The following is a 6,000-nucleotide window of genomic DNA, read 5'->3' as shown; positions in this document are numbered from 1 at the left end:
TTTCGAGAAACTATGTTGTTTGTGATACGGAATTGATTGAATAATATGGTATTGCGAATCTGCCGTCTATGACATTAGTCTGTTATATATACCTTATCTACGTCCGGTGATAGTTAAGGCTAAAGCCCGTGTCAAGGTCCAAAATCTCCCCTAACCGGAGCAACTCCGAAAGCATCTTAGCGGCCAAAGCAGACCTATCAATCACATTGTTTCTGTAATTCACCTGCTGCCCAATTGTGTGTGATTTATCAGTCTGAATCATTCGAGTAGTGACTGCGTATCTTCACGGCTTGTACATTGCATGTCACTAAGTGCTTGTAAGAGCTGATGGTTAGAGGCTACGAGAACGAATGGCCCTTAGATTCGATTTCCAGCTCATCATGCATTTGCATCTAGACTACATCTACGTACACTGCAATTGCAAATCTTGTTTGTCTCGAAACGGAGATAAAATGCGTGTTAGACATGTAGGAGACTGAATGCTGTCGCCCAATGCCTTAGTGAGCTTCTACATATAATATAGGTCATCGTTCAATCATGTCTCGTTGCGTATCGCAAGTCTTTACAATTACGCCTTGAATATTATCCGTAAATCGTGGTTGTAATTTTCGCAGTGTCTTTTCGAAATGAAGTCCGGGAAAGAATAAATCAAGTGTTGGCAGTCAATGTGCCTGGACAACCCCATCGTTCGCTGACTGGTCCGCCCGACCATATCTAATGAAACATTCTCTCGGGTCAGCATCAAAGGGAGAACAATGACTACGGTTCAATTATCGTAGCTTCTACTTGTTAGGACGTATGGTTCCGCTTAATGTGAAGCGACTGGAGAGTCTGAACTTATGTTAAAATGTGCATACATCCCAGCCTCTCCGCAATACATAGCCCTTTGAGGCCTTGCAGCACATCTTGGTTTGCGCCTGAATCGCCCTCCACACCCACAACCCAGTGAAATTATATCAAGGCAAGCTGCAATCTGTCAGCACAACTTTCCGAATTTAGTGTTAATCGCCTGACTGATTCCTCTGGCTGTCCGGTTCGGCCACACATCCTTCCCAAGAACAGCCATGGAGGATCAGACGAGATCCGCATGAGCATGTCCGTCCTTGCATCTACCTTGGTTCATATGTCACTGTCGAGTATTATGTCCTGTTTCGTTCCTTGAAGATAGAGCAGCGCACTGCCCATGCACACAACCCGCTCTTAAACGTAAGGCTCTCCCTGATCTGAAGTGTGTTTCGCAGTGTGGTGTAAAGATAGTAACCCCCAATAGTCCACACTCCACAGGGTTTCCAATAATGACCCCGTGGTGTCCTATCTCCTTGAGAATGTGTGAATGGCATAGGCATGCATTATTTGCCCCCTTTCCCTGGTGACCACGGGTTGTGTGTAAGTGCCCGGAGGTTCGGAATCGCCTCTGCAAACGGCAATTGCCTTACTAAGTTTAGCATAGCGCTGAAATGTCAAACTCCTTACGGCTTAGTGGCTTCTCGAGCTTGCTGTTACCATTGGCCAGTTTCTGAGCGTAGACTTCCTGCTTTGCCTCCTGCACAGAAGGCAAGCAACTTTCCTCTCCGCAATAACATTTTTCTTCCATACAGAGGACTATACGATCACTGTACCTCGCTGTTAGCCATAGTTACCTTACCAGACCCGCGCGTATATATATGGGGATGGTGGTTAGTCATTGCATGGCTCCTTAACGACAGATGTATTACATAATACAACTCACGGGCGCGGTACCTACGAACCCAGAACGGCTGTCAACCCTCGATCAGCCCGGGACCATATTCTTCTAGAAACACCTGCTCGACTGCAGGAATTGGACTGTAGGCGTGATGTTCACGACGTTCGTGGGCACAACGCCGCGATATCCTAGGCAGGGCCAGGAGCCGAAGCGGACCCCGTCTTCCTTGCCCTCGAGACCGAAGCGGGCCCAGGTCGCAAGAGCCTGTGATTACTGCAGAGCACATCGCATCAAGTGTGACACGAATCAGCCGTGTCTAAATTGCCAGAGCCGGGGTGCACAATGCACCACGAAAGGTACCAGTGAGATCCGGACTCTCCCAACAGCCTTAAGGTTTGTCTTCTTTTCTTTTATTCCCCATCAATCGAAAAAAGAGAACATACTTTTCTTTCCTGTGCAAAAATTCCTTATTTTGGGTATCTCACAATTCTTCTTCTGCCATAATTATGACAGTACATAGACTATTGGAGTCACGTTGGGAACCAGACCTACTAGCCATATCTGCACATTGGAATGATAGAAAGCCCTATGGACTGTCAAAGTGGTCAATGTTCTCACGAAATCTAGCTGATCCAACCATACTCGTCTAGGGAAATAGAAAGATTGAGAAATAGGGTCAAAGAACTCGAGAGATTGGTTGAAAATCAGGACGGTTCTACTACCCTACTGTCAACAAGAACAGAAGTGCATAGTCCGTCCCGTGTATCTCCAGTTGCCTCACCAGACTTTGAATGGGACTCATTAAAGGATCATGGACATCGGGTTCTCTGGGGAGGCATTCACACCAGCACAGCCAAGTCATCGCAGACACAGTGGTACGGTCCAGCATCAGCCCTATTTTTCATTGGCAGATTGACTGCACATCTGCAAAGTTGTTTTCAACAGCCTCTTGCCGATCGCCAGATAATCCCAAATTCCGCCAGCAGATCTTTTGCGAGCCCTACAAGTGACGTCAAGGAAGGCTCAGGAGAATCTGGGGCGAGTGATCCGCGATGTTATAGCGACCTGACTGGTCTACAGGAAGATTACTTCCTTGGCTTGTTCTGGCAGTCATACCATTGCACTTACCAGATCATCGATGAAGCCGATTTCAGAACGCACTATAGATCGCTTTGGACCCCTTCTAGAGCGACGCGGAAGCCTTCTGCATTGGTTGACATCATTCTTGCACTGTGTAGTAAGTAAACCATGTAAGCTAGAGGTTGAATTAACAGAGAACTAATCCTTATACTCACAGTGCAACTTGGAGTATCTAATAGGACTCGCAGTGAGGCGAGTCTGAGATTCAAAACAGACGTTGACAGTAACGATGGCTCGATTGCTGGTCGTTGGCTGTATCGCAGGTCTCAAATGCTGTTGTCAAGCGAACTTGAAAGTCCTACAATCTCTACCCTACAATGCCACATATTTTCGGTCGTCTATCTCTGCAACGCCTCGTTTCAGAACATGGCGCATACAACTCTTGCGCTGGCAATACGGACGGGCCAAATATTAGGCCTTCACTTGGAACCACCTGAGGACATGCCCTTGGTTCAGAGAGAATTACGCAAGAGAATCTGGTGGACATTGTACGCTGTCGAAGTCAAAACGTGCATGAAGCTGGGTCGTCCTTGGTCAGCCAATCTAGCCCAGATGACAACGCGTTTCCCATCTGATGATCCGGAACTCGCTATGGAGTCAAGCTCCAACTTCGCACATATTGGAGGAAATGTCACATGGCTAACATATTGTGTGCAAATGGTGAAGCTTATCTTGGAGGCAAGATCATGCTATCTAGCTTTCTGCATAGAGAGCGAAAGAGTTCTTAAACATGCTGTTCAAAGCATTTATTGCGAAAGACCAGAACTTATGGAAGAAACTGCCGAGTTTCTGCTTTCAAAATTGAAGGGAATAGATGTATGGTTACAGGACTTGCCCGATGCACTGAAGACGAAAAGAAAGGGTGATGTGGAACCCTACTCTACGAGTAAAGCTCCTGTGGATGTCGAGATCTTTGCTCCTTTATGGCTTCAAAGACAGAGGTTGTTGCTGGAGTTGCTGTACCACAATCTTTCGATGAATCTCCGCCGACCCTTCATTTGCTTTTTTCCGGAAAACTACTGTGCGCCAACAACCGACAAGGTCGCCCAGGACTGCGTGGCTCATGCAATGACAATAACCAACATCATGCACCAAGTTCTCACCGAAACGGATATTCTTACCGGCTGGCACGAAGCTTTCCAATGGCAATGGAACGCTGCATTGACCATGATAGGGTTTACATTGGCTTACCCGCATACGCCTCGGAGTGACTTGACTCCTACGGTACGAAAAAACATCGATGTCGCCGTGAGGAATTTTGAGATACTAGGCAATAATTATGCCATCGCCGCCAGTGCAGCAAAAGTCACACGCGATCTGACTGCTAAAGCCGACCTTCTCTGCGAGCGGTTTAGACAGAGCCAACCCGGAATACATGCCCTGGTACCGTTCTGCGGTGCCGTTGGTGATATGTCAGGTATCGGAGGTGCAAGCTCAGGGGAAAGCATTGACGGCTCTTATCCCATTTCTTCCTCTGATGAAGAGCCATCAGCCATGCTGCAAGACGCTTTGGCTGGGTATCTAGGGTTGGCCTTCAATGACTCTTTCAACAGCTTTGATGGCTTCGTGGATAACAATGGCTTCCTAACTGATGCATGGAACTTCAATCACGACTCATAGATTATACCTGATGCTATTGATTCACCTTCTACGTCAAGAGTGTCTGGGAGTTTGCTTCATTACGGTCATACGAAGGTGAAATTCGGCCATTCTAATCTTCCTCTCTCGCTTTGACTCCAGCATTTGCCTGAGGTACGTGACTTGCCAGCGTTATTACCATTATACCATGAAATAGCATATGTTGACTGTTGGACTATCCTAGAATTTCAAGCTGAAACCTTTACTTACTTCGCTTCACGCAAAAGGAAGCCCGAGTTCTGTAGGTTTTGAAAGACAGCATCCGGATCCCACTTCTGGCTAGCCGCCCGGAGGTGAGCCATATTATCCGAAGTATATCCACACAGGGGCGATTGTGACTTTCCTGCGTCGTTCAGGAAGTGAAGGTCCAGAAGCAACCCTCGAGATTTGGCAGCAAACTCGATCTCAGAGACCAGTCTCCGAACTGCTGACACGGCGACCTCGTCGTCTTTGTCGTCTGACCACTGTCCGATTATCCCGAGGACTTCAACATTACTATTAGCATCGACGCTATCGTTCATTAATAGTCGGCTTACTTACATGCTTGGCTCTCGGGCTGCATTCCCAACATATTTCCTCCTCTTTTCTCGGCAACTTGAGCTGCTGCCTTTCCGAGGGGTTGATATGTAAAATTCATAGTCACAGAATCCGGCACTTGGATTGCTTGGAGGATGCGATGCAGCTCAACATACAGACTGGCATCAGGGCGCACAGTCGAAGTCCCGATTTCCCTCCTGAAATTTTTTTAGCAGCAGTATCATATCTCAAATGGATTGGAACAAACTTCAACTGGCCACCCAGACCCGTGCCTAGTACCTGAGCCAATGAGTGCTGAGTTCCCATTGTATCGGGCATAGCAATTGCCATCGGCTCGATACTATCAAATGCGTCGAAGGCAGACGGCGATGGTGCTTTGCCTCTGTATAGCATGCCTGCTATGAGCATGTTAGGCTGGACAGTGAGAAAGAATCCCATTCGATCGTCCTCTTCCATTCGCTTCTGGATCTCAACCCCGGCTGCCATGACCCGCTCCGAGTCAGCAGCGTTATACACTTTGAGTGAGCACCAAACGCGGTGCTCCGGGTGGGTATAGAGATCGAATCGGGTTGCGATGCCCAAGTTCGTGCCGCCCCCTTTCAGAGCGCGGAAGAGATCCGGAGACTCCGCCGCATTCGCCTGCACGATCTTGGAGTTGGCGAGAACTATCTTTAAAAAGAGTGAGTATCCTTTACCAATAAAGGATTTCTACCATTCACCTCAAAATTCTTGACATTGTCGCATGCCAGACCCCAGTGATTGGAGAAATGGGACATGCCTCCCAGAAGGATGAGCCCACCAACTCCCACCTCGTTCACTCGGCCCCCTACAGTTGTAAGACTGTGCTCTTCTAGTTTCTCGTAAACGGCACCCCACATCGCCCCTGCGCCGACCGAGACAGTGTCCTTCGTTGGAGATAAGCTGATCTCATTCAGCCCCGTGACATCAATCAGGACTCCAGATTGCCCGACACTTGCGAATCCCGGGTTTGCATTGTGGCC

Source organism: Phaeoacremonium minimum (genome assembly GCF_000392275.1).
Source record: "Phaeoacremonium minimum UCRPA7 unplaced genomic scaffold PA7_03_scaffold_47, whole genome shotgun sequence".
In the NCBI taxonomy this organism is placed as follows: domain Eukaryota; kingdom Fungi; phylum Ascomycota; class Sordariomycetes; order Togniniales; family Togniniaceae; genus Phaeoacremonium; species Phaeoacremonium minimum.
This window is presented reverse-complemented; position numbering follows the sequence as displayed.